This window comes from Marmota monax, unplaced genomic scaffold (assembly GCF_021218885.2).
Source record: "Marmota monax isolate L192 unplaced genomic scaffold, Marmota_monax_Labrador192_F-V1.1 WCK01_AAM20220418_F8-fsc00014, whole genome shotgun sequence".
NCBI classification, from domain to species: Eukaryota; Metazoa; Chordata; class Mammalia; order Rodentia; family Sciuridae; genus Marmota; species Marmota monax.
In genome coordinates, this window is record NW_026695222.1 from 11,054,422 (window position 1) to 11,075,150 (window position 20,729).

Here is a 20,729-nt window from a genome sequence, read left to right on the forward strand (position 1 = left end):
TTGACTTGGGTCTCACAACACGTTGTCACTCCTTGCTGATTCAGCATTGAAAATTCCCATCTTGAACAACAGCAGATGAGGTAGAGAGTGAAGATGGGAGGGGAGGGGAGGGTGGATAGTAGGGGATAGGAAAAGTAGCAGAATACAACAGTCACTAATATGCCATTATGTAAAAATGTGAGTGTGTAACCGATGTGATTCTGCAATTTGTATTTGGGGTAAAAATGGGAGTTCATAACCCAATTGAGTCAAATATATGAAAGATGATATATCATGAGCTTTGTAATGTTTTGAACAACCAATAAAAAATAAATTAATTTAAAAAAAAAAGAAAATTCCCATCTTTATGTTAGGTTGATGTTTAGATTTCTATCACTTTTACCCTTTGGGTCCCGCTCCTGCTGTATGCTAGCCTGGGAGATCCCCTAGGGAAGGAATTTCTGTCACTGGCAAACAAGTAACACAAACAGGTTAAATGAAGAGACAACACAGGAAATTTGTTGGCTTATGTAAATGAAAAGTATGGCAATATTTTGCTTTGGGTAGAGCTTGATCAAGGAGCTCATTAAGGACCTCAGGACCTCCCATCAGGGGACTCCTTTCTCCTGGGTGTTGGATTCATTGTGAAGTTCCAGGTGCTTTTAGATGGCTTCCAGAAGCTCCAGGCTCTGCCACACAGGTTTAAGTCCCATGTGCTATTTTCACAGTGATTCTAGTCAAAATTTCATGAGACCTCATTGGCTCCTATATCCAGTCACGAGCTAATGCCAATCATGTGGACAGATTAGTGTGGGGCTCTGATTGGTCAGGACCAAGCCACCTCGACAGTCCAGGAGACAGGGTTGAATTCAACCACAGGTGACCTGGAGGTGGGGGAAGAAGTGGGTCATTCTGGAGAAGGAAACGTGGCTCCCGGTAGGTGAGGGACAAATGGTGGACCACTGGATACTAGGTGGTCACCCACTTAGTGAGCGGAGCCGGCTGCTGGGGTCTGGAGAAGCTGGAGAGCTTGTGCCATGGGAACGTGGTCCCAGAGCAGCCAGACCCTGACTCGCACAATACTGAAGACACCTGGATCCACAGAGGACGTCTCTCAGGGTTTCAATGTTGTCAAGTCATGTTTTTTAAAACATGACAAATAAGAATATGTTGGCATGACACAAATCACTCTCTTGCCATTATTCAATGACTTCATTTTAATTTTAAAAAACACCCCCCTGGGCTGCGGATTTCAAAACACTATCGCACTGGCCTCCCGTTCCTCAGCGTATCTCACTTGGTCACCACAAGGCAGGTCCAGAGGGTAGAGGGATCACGGAGGACCTGGGTTCAGACCTTGCATCCCTGTGTGACCCTGAGAAAGACACTGCTCTCCACGGAGCCTTGTTTTTCAATCTGTCAAGTGGGGGAAGAGACATGGGCTTCACTAAATGGAAGCGAAGACTCAGTACTGGAATGTCTCCAAGGCTGGCGACACACAGGAAGTGTGTGACACCCATGGCGGTCCTCTCTCCCAGGGTGGTGCCTGGTGATGGAGGGTCTGATGGAGGTGTGCGTCATACATTGTGGTCCCCTCTCACAGGGTGGCCTCTGGTGGCGGCGGGTCGGACGTCTCTGGGGTGAGGCACACATCCCTGTAGAAGGGAAAACTTTCTGTTGGGAGTAAGAAGACAGTGACATTTAAAACATAAATATTTGTCATTGAGGTGTCTTGTGCCTACCATAAAGTGTGCTTAAGTGAGTGACTCCAGGGAGTTGCTGAGCGCACACACACCCCTGTGTGACCACCTCTCTGTCCACGGTATAGGACATTCCTGCCCCCCCACGGGGTTCCACAAGGTCATTTTAATGAGCTGCTTGTGGGAACAGGGAGCAAGCTAGAATTGAAATCAGGACCAAAGCATGGCAGGCCTTCCAGAACACCGACCCTTTGTCCTGCCACAAAGGCCACTGTGCAGCCACCACAGAGCCGTCTTTGGTTAGGGGATGCCAACGTCCCAGTAACCTTAAAAAATGCACGTTACTAATAGGCGTGCGGTTCCCATGGCAACGCTGTACACCATCACGGGCGAGCAACGTCTTGTCATAATGATCGTGACAGTCATTATGATCCCTCGGATTTGGACTGCTCCTCCCTCGCCCTCGAGCTCCAAGCCCTTCATACAAATAAGCCCAGCGACCGACCGGGCTTGTCTGCTAATTAAAGACCCCAAAGTGAAGACAACAGAGATCCCTACGACTGTGTTGGGAACAACGGTTCCCTAATAGGTGTCATCTCACATTCTTGATTCATGTGCTGGGTACACGTCGCCTCCCTTTAGCTGTGGAGATTTATAATTACTCCCCCAAAATGTAAATGTGCACCTAGGGTGCCTCCCGCCACCTGTCCTGTCTCTAACTTAAGCCAAGCCCATTATTCTTTGTCCTCCTCACTCTCCATCGCTCTGACAGGAAGTTTCCCTCCTCGATGTGCAACTGTCTGTCTCAGCCCCCAGAGGACACCTGCTGAGCTCCGGGGTCTGGGAGGGTAAGTGGTGCTTGGATTATTGGTGAGATCCGTGCAGCCTTTGAACCTGAGGAAGGAGCACTGGACTGAGAGTCCAGGGCCTGGAGACCCGAGCACGGTCTGCGCCCTGCTAGCCCGCTGTGGGAGGTGGCCTGAAACCTCTCCAGGACACAGATTCTCTTCTGTGAAATGATGTTAACAATATCGTAGGATCTCTTGTCCTCTCAGGAGCTGATGCCTAGTATCTGATCTGCATCCACCAGGAAATGCCGAACACAGCTTCCTTATCTTGAAAGGACAGTGATGGATTCTACCCTGGGGGGTAGGAGGAGGTCAGGGATGAGAAGACAAGGGTGGCCTCTGGCTCAAAGTTGTTGAGTCATCAGTGTCCGTGTCTTCCCCACTCGAGGCCATCTGGTCTCTGATAGATATTTATGGAGCACTTGTTGTATACCCGGCACTGGATGAGCATCAGGGGATTCATTGGTGATTGGGCAAAGTCCTCAGTAGGTCTCAGGGTGTCAGGTGGTTCCGAGAGGTGGGAAGGAAAAGCAAGAGTAAGGGGTGCCAGTGGTGGAGAGCAGGAGCGGTCCCTCAGAGAGGTCACAAAGGCCTCTCCCGAGGGGTGACACGTGACCAGATGTGTCAGAGATTGAGTGGGGAGCCTGTGGTTGTGCAGGCAGGGTTGGGTGGGCTGGGGAAGAGCCCCCAGGCAGAGGGAAGGGCAAGTGCACAGACAGGCCCTGAGGAGGGTGCGAGGCTCTTCCTGCCCAGGGGAGGAAGGAACAGCTGGTGAGCAGAGGCAGAGGGTGGGCCTCGAGGCTGCCGAAGCAAGGGGACCAGCTGGCATAGGGCCTCCTGCATCTCAGCACTGTCCCTGTGCCCACAGATACCCTGGCGATGGTGGAGCCTCTTGTGCAATCCAAGCATCCTGGTCTAGATCATATTGTTGCCCAACCTGAGGGCCCTGGAAATGACCTTGACTTTTGCCCTATGATGAGACGGAGTGCTTTAAGCACAGGAGAGACATTGTCTGAGCTGGATGTAAAGAGATGGTGGTGGCTATCATGGGAGGGGGGGGGCAGGCTGTAGGGAGCCTGAGGGGATCTTCCAGTAAATGGCACCATCCAAAGTAAGGATAAGAGACAGAGGTGACCAGGAATAGCACAGGAGTTTTGTTTTCCCTTGGGAACAAAGCCACCGTCACAACACTCTTTTCCTATCCAGCAGCCATGGGCATCAGACCATGGCCCCTGGGTGGACCAAGCTCCCTGGCTCATCAGGTCAGGGTGAGTTCAGCATGTGCCAGGTGACAGTGGAGAAATCGGGCTGCAGAACTGAATGGCAGGAGGAGGGCAGCTCAGAGCGCCACCCCCGCCACCCTCTATCTCAGTCTTGAGAAATGTGGCCTCGGGGTTTGAACTCCCTGGGAGAACGGCCTCTGAATGAGGACTGGCTTTACATAAAAGATGCATCATTGGCAAGTGTGTAAATCAAATTTGTGCAAATCGAATTGTATTTTTAAGGCATGAGGGAATATTGCTATTCAATTTCCTTATCGATTTTACAGACCATAATAATGTCTCTTGCCCATTTAGAAACATTTGAAAAGTCCAGAAAAGCATCAAGAACGTTCATGTGAAATTAACCAATGGTCAGGGTTCAGACAGTGAGTGCTCACTGAGTCCTCCCCTGGGCCAAGGCACAGTGGGGGCCTCTGCACTCAGGTGAGCCGGGGAGACCCTGCAGAGCAAACACTGGCGGCAACTAACATGAAGAGTTACTCTGGGGAGCGGTGCATGAACGGGAAGCTGCAAGTGTCAGGAGCAGAGACCTGGCCTGGTAGGGGCTGGGAAGGCTTCATGACAAAATGACTTTGAAGCTGAGACTCAAAGAGGAGCAGGTGTGTGCTAGTGCAGGTGTGGCGAGTGCAGGAAGCATTCAGTAGCCACACACAGACACGGAGGGAGCTTGATCACACCGGATCTGTAGGCCATGTTGTGTGTGTCAGAAACGAGGGAAGCAAGTGGAGGATTTCAGTCAAAGAAATGACATGGCCACATGCACTGAATCAGAGTTTTCTTGGACAAGATGAAGCATGAACATTTATACGTAAGCATTCAATATAGAAAACAGCTATCCCCCTTGATCTCCTCTCAAAGATATCAATCATCAATCCATTTTAACATATCTCCTCCCAGGGTGGTTACTCGTCTCTGAATCCTAGATGATGCGCTTTTCTCATGTAACATTATGCATTTTTTAACACAGTCTTCATAAGTGTGAGTTATAAATCTGCACAATCATAACAGTTGACAAATTGGATATGCCACACTTTCCTGAAGCATTCCTGATGGGCAGGGGGAACGAATACCTAGTTTGCCTTTGATTTTCCAAGTCTGTGACTTCATTCTGGTGTCATTATGAATCGCATCTCTTGCACTTTTGAAAGAATCCTAGATGAAAAATTCAATGGTTGCCGTTCCTATGGGATGGACGTTTGAGTTGCTTACTGTGCGATTATATTGCTATTGCTGCTGTCGATAACTCTGCGATGGATGTATTCCAACTGATGAGCTTCAATGAACCACATCGTCGTCACAAGCAGTCATTGCTAAAAGGACACCGAGGATTCAACTAGTGTTTCTCAAACTCAGACATCTAGGTCGCCTCTGCCAGAGCCCGCACGGGAATTACCATTTCCTAACACTTTTCTGTAATGACTTACTTTTTAAAAACCTCTATAAGTTGATTTAAGAAGGAAACTCAATGTTATTGCCATGAGTGGAAAACAGAGAATATGTCCCATTAATAAAAGTGGTGGAACTATGAATTCAAGGAATAACACCACAGGAAGGGCCACTGTTAACCTGCTCGAGACAGCACACACAAAAAAGAACACTTTGCAAGCATCAGAGGGCGATTGAGACTCTCCAGCTCCAAAAGGAGCCTTTCTCTGCTGTAGAATTGGAAGGTTTCAAAGAGCGCTGGAAACCGCCTCCCCCCTCCCCCAGTCCCAGGTGGCAGAGTGTCGCCCAGCATCACCAGGGGAGCTGTATGGGGCAGGGCTGCAGCCACCTCAGGTCACAACAGGCTTTGTGCCCTGTAGTAACGAGCTTACTCCAAGGGTGTCAGGGTGAGTGGCATGGTCCACCCCATGGCCAGGGAATGAACGCCACTCTGTGTCAACCCCGTCCTGTCAACTGGCTAGCTGGATCATTCACCAGCAGGACTCCCCCGCAGCTCCACTGAGAGGATGAGGCAGGAACAGATAAAGTCCATCGTCCTTTGTATAAGTTACATGTAATAAGAGCTTTAATCTTGAAAATCATTAATAGAAGGTGCACGCCTGACATCCCAGCAGCTCAGGAGCCCGTCTCTCAATAAAATACAAAATAGGGCTGGGGAGGTAGCTCAGTGGTCGAGTGCCCCTGGGTTCAATCACTTGTACCCCCCCCCAAACAAACAAACAAAAATTAATGCTTTATTTTTTAATTTTAGGTTTACAGAAAAAAAATGAGAGTCCACAGAGTGCCTAGGTACCCTTTCGTCTCCCCCAACATCTGAAGTTTCCCCCACCATATCCTGCAACCCTGTGGGACATTTGTTCCAATCCATGAGACAGTATCGACACATGATTCGAGTTTGTTCCTTGTGCTACATATTCTATGGGTTTTGACAAATGTACAATGACATGTACCTGCCGCCGTAGTAGCACATAGAATAACAGTTCCACAGTCCTCGGGGTCCCCGTGCTCCACCTGTTCATACGTTGCTCTGAAAATCCCTGGCAACCGCTGATCTTTTCACTGTTTCCCTAGTCGCGCCTTTTCCTAGTGTCGTGTAGTTGGAACCAGGCAGCATGTAGCCTTTGTCAGACCAGCTTCTTCCACTTAGACACGCGCTCTTGAGGCTCTCCTGGCCTCTTTGCGACTTGAGAATTCACTTCCTTCTGTCTGGATGACATTCAGTTGGACGTGTGGCCCGCAGTTCATCTCTCCCCCGGTTGAAGGCCATCTCGGGTGCTTCTATGTCTTGACCGTGATGAAGAAGGCTGCTAGAAACATCCATGTGCAGGATTTTTGTGGACCAAAGTTTTCAATTAAGAGCTTTCATTATTTATTTCAGTTATCATTTAATTATGCTATTTTTATTATTACTTTTGACAGGTGGGGGTGACATGAAAGAGCTGGCTCTTTTGACAATATGGTCAGGGAACATGGCCCCTTGGAGATGGTATTTTAAAAAGACCTTAAGAGCCTGTAATTCTAGCGGCTCAGGAGGATGAAGCAGGTAGATCCTGAGTTCAAAGCCAGCCTCAGCAACAGCAAGGCGCTAAGCAACTCAGTGAGACCCTGTCTCTAAAAAAAAATACAAAATAGGGCTGGGGATGTGGCTCAGTGGTCGAGTGCCCCTGGGTTCAATTCCCAGTACCCCCCTCCCCCAAATAAAAAAAGGATGGAGAAGGAGACAGGCAGGAAAGAGCAGAGGGAGGGCATTCTGGGCCCGGGGAGAGAGCCCTGGCAGGGGCAAAGGCCCTGAGGTGGGAGCACAGGGAGTGTTGATTTGGGTCTGCAATGTTCCCCCCCAAAGGCTCCTGTGTTGGAAGCATGATCCCCCAATGCAGCCAACCCACCGTGGACTGGGGCCTCTGAAACCAGGCGTTTTAGTCGGCTTGTGCTGTGACTAAAGGATCTGACCAGAACAACTATAGAGGGGGAAGAGTTTGTTTGAGGGCTCACGGTGTCAGAGGTCTTAGTCCACAGAAGGCCGGCTCCATTCCTCAGGGCTCAAGGTGAGACTGAACATCATGGCGGAGTGTGGCGGAGAGAAGCAGCTCACATCACAGTGATCTAGAAGCAGAGAGAGAGAGAGAGAGAGAGAGAGACTCCACCCATATACCGACAGACACCCAAAGCCACGCCCCAATTCCCACCTCCTCCAGCCACCCCTCCTGCTTCAGTCACCACTCAGTTAATCCCTGTGGGGATGAAATCACTGGATTGGGTTAAGACTCTTACAACCCAATCATCCTTCTTGCGCTGTTTCACACGGGAGCTTTTCGGGGACACCTCACATCCAAACCATAACACCAGGAGCGAAAATAAATCTCTCCCTGTCTGAAGTTGTTCTGGTCAGGTATTTTGGTCACAGAGATGCAAAGCTGACTGACACCCCGGGGGCCTGGGGAGCAGCCTAAGCCTAGCATGGCTGGTGTGGGGTGGAGGAGGCCGGGAGCTCAGCAGCCCTGTTGGCCACAGCAAGCCACTGAGCTTTGATCACCCAAGGTCTGGAAGCCACTTAGGACCTCAGAGCAGGGAGTGAAGAGACTGAGAACTTCTAGGAGTTTGTGGCCAGACACCCCATCAGGTCAGTGTGGGGTCTCCATCTCGCACAGAAGAAAACCGAGGCTCAGAGTGAGAAAAACCTTTATTCCCTAACTTGACTCTGGGGATAGTATAACCCAGAGCCCAGAAAGAGAGAGATGCAGAATCAAAAAAAAAAAAAAAAAAAAGGGCAGTCAATATCTATTGAAGTCACAGCCTGGGCAGACGGCACAGGCAAAAAACAGCTTCAGAATTCAATTAGGCAATAAAGAGATTAGCGAAGGAAGCCAGCTTTGACCTTCTGAGGGAGGGGGGAGGGGGTAGAACAAGGCAGGGAGTGTGTGGGGGGGTTGTCGTCTTAGATCACACAGAAGAATTAGGTAATGGTATGGCCAGAATCTAATTGCCCACAAAATCAACCTCTTCAGAGGAAATAGAGTCCCTTGTTGCCATGGCAACCAATTAAAAAAGGGCTCTGCATATCCATCCATCACCAGCAAGAGAGAATAATCCCAGACACCGAGGTATCACATCCCAGCAAAAATCTCTGGTCTACAGATCTGTCAGGATTTAGTTCACTTAAGACTCAAAACAACCATAGCTCAGATGGGATTAATTTTTTTTTTCAAGAAAGAGTTAGAACCAGTATTTTATTGAGCTGCATAAACAAACCACCCTGAAACTCTGGCTGAAAACAACAATTTATGTCTCGTATTCTGCGCACTGGCGGAGTGTTGTTTCCCCTGTGGATCCGGCCTGGGCTCCCTCACGCAGCTGCAGCCAGAGCCGCAGGGCTGTCTCAACTGGAAGGTTCCGCAGGGGCTCACTCGAGTGCCTGGCAGCTGGTGCTCCTGGCTGGAGACCCGCGTCCTGCCGTAGGCTAGAATGGCTCCTTCACACGAGGGTCTCAGCTCAGCCCTCCGAGTGCTCAGCTGTAGAAGCTGCATGGCCCCCCGGAAAGCCCAGCCCCAGAAGCTGCCAGTTTTGCCACGTGTCACTGATCAAAACAAGTGACAGGACAAGAGACTCAGGGGAGGGAGGAGATGAGAAGAGGGTGAAATCCCACGGCCAAGAAGCTGGCGCTGGAAGAAATCTCTCCAACGATCCATCCCCAGCTGAACCGATGGGCAGCTTCATGAAGTCACCAGAATCCCGGGATCCTTCTAGATTACCCCTCCAGCCCAGAGGGGCGCCCTGGTCCTCCAGATCCAGGATGTGACCAAAGTCCAGCATCACACCTAGGGTCCGGATGGCAAGATGGAGGAGTGGATAAACCAAAGGGGAAGGGACACACACTCCTGCCGTCTTCTCAGAGAGGATTCTGGACGTGGCCACTTAACATTTTTAATCTCGCTGGCTGGACTGTAGGCCACACTCAGCAGCAAAGGAGGCTGAGGAGTGCCATCTTTATTCCAGGTGGCCAACGCCCATTCAGAACCTGAGGTCCTACTTCTGAGGAGGCAGAGGGAGCATGGATATTGGTTTCTGCCATCATATGGAACTTTTGCCCCTGGGAAGGAATCATGGCTAGAGAGCTCATCCCAGCCCCTGTGGGGATGGAGGACTTTCTCCTCACTGGGCATATTGGCTTTCCACCCCGGTGACAAAAATACCCGAGATAACTGAAAAGGGGGAAAGATTGATTGTGGCTCATTGGTTCAGTCCATGGTGACTCGGTGCCATGGCTTTGGGCCTTTGGTGAGCAGAACATAACGACAGGAAGCTCACCTCATGGCCAGCAATCAGAGGGAGAGAGAGGAGGGTGGGAAAGGGCCAGGGTCCCAGGATCCCAGGATCCTCCAGTGGCCTATGTCCCCCATGTAGACCTTCCCAAGTTTCCATCATTTCCCAATAGTGCCACCAGCTGGGGACACCTTCAACACCTGAACCTTGGTGACATTTCAGATCCAAACTGTAACTCTGGGCAAATGCCTTTTACCCTGAAAAGGTTTAGAAATCAAATCCATATTGCTATATATTTGGTATTTAAAGTATTCAGAACATTGAAAAGGGTTTTTTTCTTTTGCATCGAGTATGAACAAATTAGCCTTGAGACTCCAATTTAAAATGTGTAATTGATTTCAGACTTGTGATTCTTCCATCAAGAGACACATGAATCTTCTCACACTAAACTTATTCACGGGACCAGGATGTAGAAGAGATCTTGAGATGTGCTATTGTTTAAGTTTTTAAATTAGATTTTTTCCAAAGTGGTTTGACTTTGGAAAGTTTGGCTTGTCAGGTCAGCGGAGGAAGGTGTTTAAAAAAGAAAATTGAATCCGTTAAATGAGAAAGTCCTGCGTAAAATGTTGGAGATAATTTAATTAACCAAGTTTGTAAGTGAGATGGATGGTTTAACCGAGTCCACTGACCATTAATCAAAAGCCCCTTGGAAGTGACTGTGTAAAAAAGAATAATAAGTTTTGTAAATTGAGCTTAAAGGCTTAAGAATGCCTAGTCTTTTTAAAAGCCACTGTAGTACATTGAATGCTAATTAAATAACAATTACTTACAAGGAAACTTTTCTGCATACAAAAAACCTCTCCCACAATGACATTTCCTGAGCTCACTTAGGAACTAAGTTGGGGCTTGCAGGTAACCCAAGTTCCTGCTTGTCCCTTTACCACATAATGACTACCAGCCTGGGTAGTTTTCTTCTTATAAAAACTGTCCCCTTCCCGCTGAAGACCTGGGGATGCCAACAACCAGTCCTTCACCTGGTGGCAGCACAGTGCCCACTTGTTGAGTTCACCTGGGGTCTGGCTGCAGCTAAGCCACAGCTGAGACTGCCTTCTTGCTTAGCAACACATTGATTGCAGGGACAGCTGCCAAGGTCAAGTTTCCACTGGATCCTCAGCATCCTCTACAGGCCTTCAGTTTTTGTTCTAGGAAGCCCCGGCACATAGTATGTCCTCAATTTAGTTCCTGAAAAGTCTCAAGGCACATCCCGCTCCTCTGTAGTGGCCTTGCTCAAGTCTTTAGGGCTGCATCTGAACTTTATGGGGATCTTCATGGGGCAGGGGACCCCGCCCCACCCTACCAGACAGGCCTGTGCAGATAGATGGCAGCAGCGAGGCAGGTGGCTGCAGCCGCCAGTGTCTGGTCTGGGAGCGCCCCCTCGTGGCGACACGGAGCAATACGCGTTGAAGAAAGTTCCCCCCTGTCCAAGGGATCTCAAGGGTTCCAACTCCAGCAGAAAAAAGAAATGAGAATTTAAGGAGAGAACTCAGGGGCCCATTGAATCTAAAGAGATGGTCGTTAGCATTAAGATGAAAAGTCTTGGTGCTTTCTGCTAAAATATGTTCTCAGCGCAGTCTTTTCCCTTTGGCGGCAAATGATTAAGTAATTTTCTCACTAAAGAAAAGGAATAAGGCTTGCTAGAGCTCTCAGAGGGCACCAGCGGAGAATGAGCTTGGATAGCTGGCCTCTGGAAATCTCAGCCTCACTCAAGTACAAAGTCCCCCCCCCCCACCCCTTTCTCTATCCATCCCATCTCTCCTCCATTGAAAACTAAATATGAAGATAAAAACGGGCCCCCAATATTTTGTCTACATAGCTGTGCCTGGAGCTCTGGGGGGAAATTTTAAATAATAATGACAATGAAAGCAAAACCCACAAATCATAAATATGGAGGGCTCTCCAGAAAGATCAAAATGCCTAAGTGAAAGAGTGTTTTATGAATGCAGCCTATTAAGAAAAAATTATTCATGGCACTTGTTAAAGATGGCGAGGCAGACTTTGTTCCAGGGGAGCCTGGCCTCAGGTGTAGGGCCCCCTGCAAGGGGGTCTTGTGGTGGGGGAGAGAGACTAGATTGAAGTGTGACTCCAACCAGGACAAAGGGGGGACACACATATGCAGTCTTTCGTACAACTGGGGATTTATAACCAAGGATCAGGGTGGGGCCAGCAGATGGAAAATCTTGAGGGAAACATCAAGGACAAGACTTTCTGGCTAAACCGACTCAATAGGATTATTGCTGCAGGTGGGCGGGAGTGGGAAGATGTATGACCAGATACCAAGGGAGGAGGTTTTCTATGAACTGACTTAGGGTTCTTCTCAAACTGGGGTCTGGGAGGACAGAGGACTCAGAGAAGCCTGACCCAAGTTTTGGTCAAAGGAAGAGAGTCTTTGCCTCCTTTGACCGAATCTGGGGAGGCGCTGCAGGTTGAGTTCAGTTGCTTGGACGAGTGAATGATAAATTATGACTCCAAGAGAGAGGAGGCAGAGGAGGGGCTTCGTAATATGTTCAAGTGATCTCCAGTAGTGCAGAAAGCATGGCGGGAGGGGCCTGAACTAGCACTTGCTGGGTCCCTACTGTTGCCTTGGGACTCCGTGGTTCTTCTTGGGGCATCTTTATAATACAATTGACAGGAAAAGACAATGGTCCCATGATGGGGAAACCAAGGCCCAGAGAAGAGAGAGGCTGAGCTCTAATGACGTCATTGAAAGGGGAAGGGCTAGGATTTGAACCCAGTCTCTCAATACCAGCCCATGTTTAGTTTGGCACTGGGTCATCTCATCTAACAGCCTTCATTTATTCCTCAAGGGTCAATGGAACACCTACTGTATGCACACCAGAGGCTGTTCTAAGCACTGGGGACACCAGAGTGTCTGCAATCAGATGACCACCTTGGGTCTTCCCATGCTGCTTGAGGGCCCGGGTTACACGCGGTCTTCCATCGGTGCTCAACTGCTCAATCGTCTGTTTATTAACTCATTCACCTTTCCCGTAGATCTTTATTTTATTTAGGCAAAGATTTTACTTATTTATTCAATCATTCTCTCAATCTCTTGTTTCCTCATTTACTTATTCACTCATCCAGCCAATTATCCATTCACTTACTCATCTGTACGATCACTCACTCCTTTATTTATCCATTCTCATTACCCATAACTCCACCACTCCATACACTTTCCTGTTTGCACAAACAACCATTCATCTGTCTATCCATCCTTCCATCAGCCCCTCATGTTTCCATCCATCTCTCCATCCATCCTGTCTTCTTTCCCTCCATTGATTCATCTATTCCTCCATCAATTCCTCCCTCTCTCCATCCACTCATCCATTCTTTCAGTCTTCGTGTTGACCCTAAATTTTTTTTTAAGTACTGGGGATTGAACCCAGGGGTCTTAACCACTGAGCCACATTCTCAGCCCTTTTTATTTTTTATTTTTTCAGACAGAGGTTTGTTAAATTGCTGAGGCTGGCCTTGAGTTTGAGATCCTCCTGCTTCAGCCTCCCAAGTCACTGGGTTTACGGGCGTGTGCCACCATGCCCAGCTGACCCTTAAATTTAAGAGCTAGGTAAAAGCCAGTTCCAACCTCCAAGGCATAGTGATGAATGACAAGAAGAACAGCTACCCCATCCCTGTGACTAAACTACACCCGCTCCACCTCACCCCATCAACCTCTCCATGTTAGCCAGATGAAGGTACTGGCATTACCTCTTGCCAGTACCTTCCTGCCCACCATGTCCCATCTCTGCTTCTAGTGGCCACTGCCACCCCTATGTGGCCATGCCTCTGCCTGTGGAGTATCCTTTCTGAAGGGCAATATCCTCATGTCATTCACCTCCAGGATGCCTTTCAAGGGCACCTTGTTCCAGGACAGGAGGTCAAGTGTGAACTCCCCAGCCAGGCACTCAAAGCTCTTTGCCATCTGGCACATTCCACGTCTCCAGGCTTGCCTGGCTGCACCTCCTCACACACACCCTCGTGCTTAACCGAGCCCCAGAAGATCCCCAACCACCTGCCCCTATCACCCCTGCTTCTTCACAACTGCAGCCTTGGCTCTGCCTGCTGTGGCCTCCCCGGCTTGTGTTCCCCGGAAGACTCCTGATCATCCGTCAAAACACCACGGGGTGCATCCGTTAGACCTTGTCACGACTGTTATTTCGACAGTCATTGGGCTTTGATGCATGTCTCTTTTTTACTAGGCAGGAGCCCCTGGGAGGCAGAAGCCTCGTCAGTCTTCACTGTATTCTCTGTGTTGGACGCAGCGAGCACAGAAGGTGCTCCATAAACATCCTGCAGACAAATGAGTGAACAAACAAAATATCTCTATGGATGCTCGGATGTGGATTAGACCAATAACTCTTCCTTGGTCCCCGGAGATGGTGGATGCAGCCTGGTCATTTATCCTACCATGAGAGCAACTCGATAGGCATTTGACAAAGGCCTACCTCACAGCACCTGGAAGACAATCTGGTGGCTTGGCATTTGGGGCTGGTTTCCAAGGAGTTGTCTTCACAGAGGGATCCTGTCTCTGAAGCTAATGAGAAAAACACCGTCCCGAGGGTGGGATGTGTCGCCCAGGTGCCACCCAGCTGTTGGGCCGGCAGGTAGACTCTGGGATCAGAGCCAAGAACCTCAAAGGTCCCTTCAGAGGTGCCTGCAGGTGCTCGGTGAGGCTGACTCAGGTCACGCTGCACTGACATTCCTGGAGCACCTGCTGGGACATCTTCACTCTCAGTCCCTGGCTCAGATGGTCCTCTCTTCCCCTTGGCCCTGCAGGGAAAGGACCACATGACCAAGGGCAGCAGAGTGAGATGTTAGAGCCAGGCTACAAGGGTGAAGGAGGGTTCTGCTTGAATCCATCACAGGAAAGAACCTAAGGGCCAATCAGGTCTTAGTAGCATAGAAGGAAGTTTATTGGAGTAAAAGCATGCGTCTTCAGAGCAGAATGGGCGCCATCTTGAGAGTGAAATGTGCCACCAGAGCTTAAGGTCAAGTTTCCATTCCATTAGGGAAAGTAATTAAGTGAAATATGTATGATCCAAAGGAGCTCAGCTTCTCTCATGGTTGGAAAATATTGATAAAAATCATGTTTTCCCATCAGAGGGGTCTGGCCTGGTATGGAATGTCATCTTACATCAGTCTCTGGAAGTGGGGACAGGTCACAGGGTTATCAGTCAGAGGATCACGGTTGAGTCATATGTGAACCCCCGCACTCACCCTGTGAATGGTCTCTTTCTGTTGAGGCCTATATCCCAGAAACCCATAGGGAACTGTGGATCACACAGTAACTTATGGGTGTTTAATATGTCTTCACATCCGGGTCCTTTTCTGTCCCTTAGGCCTCTCCTTTGTCCTGTTTACCAATTGTTTATGAGTTGTTGGTTCTATCATTTGACAGAGATTTTTTTGTTTTCTTCAGAGACTTGGAGTTCCCTTCGTATCCCTACATTTCTATCTCAGAGCAATGTTCCTACCAACCTGACGGGGCTGTTGGAAGGATTAGATGAGAGAGTGCATCTCAAGCTCTTGCACCAGCAGGCCTGCGGGACTGTCCACAAGAGTCGGCTGTTATCATTTCCTGCATCTACTACACGGCCATGAAGAACCAAGCAGGCAATCCAGAGCGGGTCAGATGGAGATGGGGTTCTCAGCGGGAGGCGCCTGGGGAGGTGTTGAAAGCTACCAAGCACAGGTGGACCCCAGACCCGTTAAGTCAGAATTTCTAGGGGATGGGGCCAGGCATTGGTATCTTAGTGAAGTGACCCTTTATTATTATAAAATAACTCTTCATCCCAGAGGATGCTCTTTGTTCTGAAATCTCTTATCTGTTAAGATAGTAACACGTGCCTTCTTTTGGTACAGTTAATATGACATGTCTTTTCCTACATTTAACCTGGTTGTATTGAAACTGGGTTTCTTAGCAGAAGCATACTATGAGTCTTGCTTTTTAATCCAATCTGACAATTTCTGCCACTTTAACTGGGGTGTTTAGACCATTTACATTTAATGTGATAATTGACACAGTTGGGCTTAAATCGACCGTGCTGCTCTTTGTTTCCTGTTTGTCCTATTTGTTGTTGGCCCACCCCCACCCCTTTTGTGGTGCTGGGGATCAAACCCAGGGCTTCACACATGGCAGGCAAGTGCTCTAGCTCTGAGCTACATGCCCATCTCAGTTATCACTGAGTTACTTTAGCAGTGGTTTGGAGCTCGTAATATACATCTTTAACTCATCGCAGCCGTCCTCAAGTGACATCACACCACTTCACATATAGCATCAAACCAGACAGTGCTAAGCTCCCACTTCCCTCCTGGCCTTTGTGCTATTGTCGTAGGATTACTACACTTATTCTGAACCCCCCAGAACGTTATTATTATGCTTTAAATAGTTGATCTTATTTTTAATGTGATTTTTTAAATTAAAAGAAAAATAATTTTTATTTTCCCACGTAGCTACCCTTCCCAGTGTTCCTCATTCCTTCCTGTAGCTCCAGACCCCCGTCTGATATCATTTTCTTTCTGCTTCAAGAACTCCATTGCCATTTCTTACCTACAGGTATGCTAGTGATGAATTCTTTCTGCTTCTGCAAACCTGAAGACATTTTTATTTTGCCTTCCTTTTTTTAAAAGCTGTCTTCTTGTGGATGTGGAATTTGAGGTTGATCTTTGAAAAAATATTTTAAAAGACGTGACTGACTGCAGGGTCTTCTCACTTGCATTGTTTCTTTGGAGAATTCGGACGCCCGCCTTCTAGTTATTCCTTTATCCTTTTTGTTTGTTTTCTGAATGCTTTTAAAGATTTTTTTCTTTATATCTGGTTCTGAATAATTTGATCATAATGGGTCTCATGTCATTTTCTTAATGCTTCTCTAAGGCCAGGAGGGGAGACGTGGGAGTACGATGTTAGAAGATTCTTAAGCGTGACATTGTAAGGTGAAGTGGCACCACGTCATCTGGAGGTAGGAGGAGGACTGTGGTAAGTCAATGTGCTTGGGGTTCATGGAGCTCCTTAGATTTATGGACTAAGAGTTTTCATCAAGAGTAGAAATTTTTGCACCATTATTTATTTGTCCTTAGAAGTCTAACTCCTCCCTCTCTCTCTCCCCATCCCCATCTCTCTCTCTCTCTCTCTCTCTCTCTCTCTGAAATAGAGAACATGCTTCAAGTTGTCCTGTAGCTCACAGAATCATCTTTTTCCTCCTGATTTTTATTCCCACTCCCCCCCCCCCACCTCTGAATTTCCTTTTGGACGGTTTCTATGATTTTATCTTCAAGTTAACATCCCCAGTCTTTGTGAGTTCTTGTACTCTCTTCCATGTCACCTCTTAACATCCTGCCTTTCCTCTGGCTTCTTCAGTATATGAAAGACAGCTGTGGCTCCTGTTTTAATGTCTTCATCAGTTCCATCATCTATGTCGTTTCTGGGTCAGTGTCCTATGATTGAATTTTCTCTTTGTTAATGAGTTGAGTTTCCCTGCTTCTCTGCCTGCCTGGCAATTTCTTAGTGGATACCAAATATTGCAAATTTTACTCTGTTGGGTGCTAGATTTTTTTTTTAATTTCTATATATGTTTTGAGCTTTTTCTGGAACACAAAGTTACTTGAGATCAGTTTAATCTTTGTTTTTAAGCATCATGAGGTAGGACCAGAACAATACTTAGTTTAGAGCTAATTTTTGCCCTGTTAATGAGGCAAAAACACTTGAGTGAATACTCTGCCTATTGCCCTGTAGGTTATAAGGTTTTCTCCTCTGGCTTCTGAGGACAGGGATTATTCTCAGCCCTGTGTGGACTCCTGGGATTGCTCCCTCTAATGCTCCCAGATGGCCCCTTCCTGGCCTCAGTGTTTCCACACATGCATGTGTCCCTCCGCACTTGGAAGACTGCAAGTCCCTCTGCTGATCTCCAGAGCTCACGTACGCTCTCGCACATGCACAGTCCATCTCCTTCTCCCTCGTTTCTTCTCCATGATACCTGCCCTGTGACCTCTAGCCACCTTGGCCCCTGTCTTAGTGCATTTGTGCTGTTAAAACAGAATATCTGAGAATGGGCAATTTTTAAAGAATAGAAACTGATTTCTCAGATCTGGGGGCAGAAAAGTCCAGGGCCAGGACACTAGCAGCTTCAGCGTCTGAAGAGGGCCCAGTCTCTGTTTCCAAGATGGCGCCATGAAAGCCGCATCCTCTGTGGGGGAGGAATGCTGTGTGGTCACATGGAGGAAGGTGGAAGGGCCAAAGGATGAACTCACTCCATCAAGCCCTTCTATGGCAGCATCAATCCATGACCTAAACACTTTCCCAAATGCCCTGCTGCTATAGTGGAGGTTGAGGACAGAAATATTCAAACCCAGCAGCCTCCCAGTTGCGTCTCCTGAACTCAGGGAGAGCACTGAGCTCCGGTGGGTTCCCTCTCCTGGGCCCTGGCCTGAGCACTCTCTCCAGGAGTCAGCGGGGCAATGGTTGGGCTTCTGTTCTCACTTTCTGTTCCGTGTCTCTTGGGAATGGCTCTCCTTTGTGGTCTGCTGTCCGACGCCTTGACAACTGCTGTTTTCTATATATATAATTCTCCCAGTTTTTTGCTCCAAGAAAGAGGATCATTCTCTCTTACTCCAGCTCAGCCAGTGGAAGTCAATGAGTGAAACTTGATCTTCTCTTAAAGAACCAATATATTTCTAGAAAATCAGTAACCTAAGTCATCCCGATTTTTCTTTTAATTTTGCAAAAACGCTGGATGAGCCAAACAATATTTGGCCTTTGAGTTGACATTTTGAGATTCATACCTTACCTGTTTTCAGATTTTTTTCTCCATTTGCTATTTTAACAGGTTTAAGCCTAAAAATAGTCTAAGAAGAGTTCACTTTTATTGCCCAAAGTTAGGAGTTGGATGAGACAGAAACAGAACCTCTCTGACTTCAAAGCTGGTACCATTTCTTTCGTGAAATCCCCACCCCTTGGATTTCATCTGCACCCTGTTTTCCCCCAGCCCCAACGTGGACTTGGAAACTGCCTTGGCTTTGCATCCTCCATGTTTAGCAGAGGGCATGGCTATGGAGAGATGAGGAGATTTGGGCTGAACAAATCAATGCTTTCCCTTCCTCTGTTTGCCCTCTTACTCTTGCCAGCCTCTCCGAATGCACACCCGTCTATTAAGTGGGAGGTATGTTACCAGCTGCACAGGTGGGATTTAAATCAGGCAGCTGTTACCTGTGAGATGACGCCTCTGCTCCCACAGGGTGAGAAGCATGGAGTAAAGCCAAGGCTGAGTCAGAGGAGAGGGCTTGTTAACCACGCAGACACAGTCGTTGAGGGATTTTTAATTTTTAAAAACTTAAAGCCCTAAGATATTTGAGGGAGGGATGGTCCCCATTTCAGTAGTCATCCAAGAAATCCAAATGAACAAACAAAATATTGACATGATTAAAAAAAAGAAACAGTCACATGGGACATTAATGAGATTGTAGAGAAAAGATATCTCGTGGGCGGCTGGTAGCATTTTGCATGGGTTTAATTTTTCTGGAAGACCATTTAGCAAAATTTATCAAAAGCCTTAAACACAGTCATGTGATTTTTTTCTCAGCGATTTCACATTTAGCACATTCTGTCCTCAGGAAATATGCAGACAGGTGCGGTGATTTATCCACGGGAATGCTCATCACAGTGCTGTGTAGTCAAAGACTGGGGACCAGACCGATGCATCAACATGAGGGACAATCCAGGAGCCTTTAAAAACAAATACACAGAAGAATAAAGACATGACAAAAATGCTTATGAACGATTGTTAAGAAACCTAGATTTTAAAATTATAGGCATATTTATTGTAATTAATGCTTCCTTTGTGCCTTGCTAATTTAATTAGCTCATGTAGTTCTCAGAATGATCTTAAGAGGTGGGTACTGTCCTTCTAGCTGCAGAATCTACCCTGTGGCCAGGCAGCAGGTGGTAGAGCTGGATTCCAACCACTGATGCTTAGGCCCAGAGTCCAGTGGTTCCCAAAGTGTGGTCCCCGAACCAGTGACTCCACACCACCTGGAACTAGCTAGACATGCCAGTCCCCAGGCATGGTCCCAGGGCTTCTGGTTGAAATCCTGTGGGGGTCAGGCTCAGCAATCTGTGTTTGAGCCAGCCTTCCTGTGGGTGCATGCTCCATGTCGAGAACTAACAGGCAACGTGGTTCTACCTTTTCTTGACATTTTGTTGAAAAAAAAATGTGTATAAAAACGTCTGGCAGATGAGGAGATATTAATGGTGTCATCTCTGGATGGTGAGCAATTTGGGTGATTTTGATTTTCTTTGTGTGTGTGTGTATGGGTGTGTGTGTGTGTGCACGTGCGTGCACACTCAACGACGTGTTTACGCGTGCATGTGTTTGCATGTTTGTGATTTCCAAAAAGCATGCAATGAACTTTTGTGACCAAGATGAAAATCTATATATGTTGAAGAAGAAGAAGGAGGAGGAGAAGGAGAGGTAGAAACAGAAGGAGCTCTGCTTTAAACCCCAGCAAGAGGGTGTGAATTTTCCAGGGAGGGAAGTGCAGGTAGAAATTGCTTTTTCTAAATGCTACGGAAACTCAAGCCCAGCTTGTCAGCCATGTGGATCCCAGGGGGTCTTGTTACAATGCAGACTGTGATCCAGCAGGTCAAGGTGGCTGAGATGCTGCTGTATTTCTCTCCAGCTCCCAGGCCATACAGATGACGCCGATCCCAGGGACACTTTATGAAACAGGGACCTGAAAGCTTGATGCTCCCAGCCCTCAGCCAGCAAGCTCCATGAGGACAGAACATTTTCTGGTCCAATGACATATTCCCAGGGCTGAAAACAGAACAAAAATTAGTTATCAAATGAATGGAGATGCCGCGTGCCAGGGAGCCTGCTGGGGACCCAGGAAGCTGGAGTCTGGTCATGGTTTTCCACCTGCTATTGGCATGTCCTCGGGCAAGCTGTGACCTCCCTGTAATGACAACTGTTACTGGACAAGGTGACAGCTTTGGGCTGTCTTTTTTTTTCATGACCCAATATGTAACACATGCTCAACCTGGGCCAGGATTATCCAAGATTTCACTTTTGTTTAAAATATAAAAGTGCCAGGAACTTGGCAGCACTATCAGGTTGTCTTCTGAAAGCCTCAAGGAAAGAAGTTGGAAGAGAAGAAAGATCTAAGTC

At 47.7% G+C, this 20,729-nt stretch overlaps 1 long non-coding RNA gene across 1 annotated transcript; it reads right to left on the minus strand.

Annotated features, from left to right (window-relative positions):
* Positions 1–18,866: 18,866 nt before the first annotated feature.
* LOC124085489 (uncharacterized) lies at positions 18,867–20,375 on the minus strand. The gene is made up of 2 exons (XR_006849444.1): positions 20,183–20,375; positions 18,867–19,288 (listed from the first exon to the last, which is right to left on the minus strand). It is a non-coding gene; the product is annotated as an uncharacterized LOC124085489 (long non-coding RNA).
* Between the last annotated feature and the right edge of the window lie 354 nt (positions 20,376–20,729).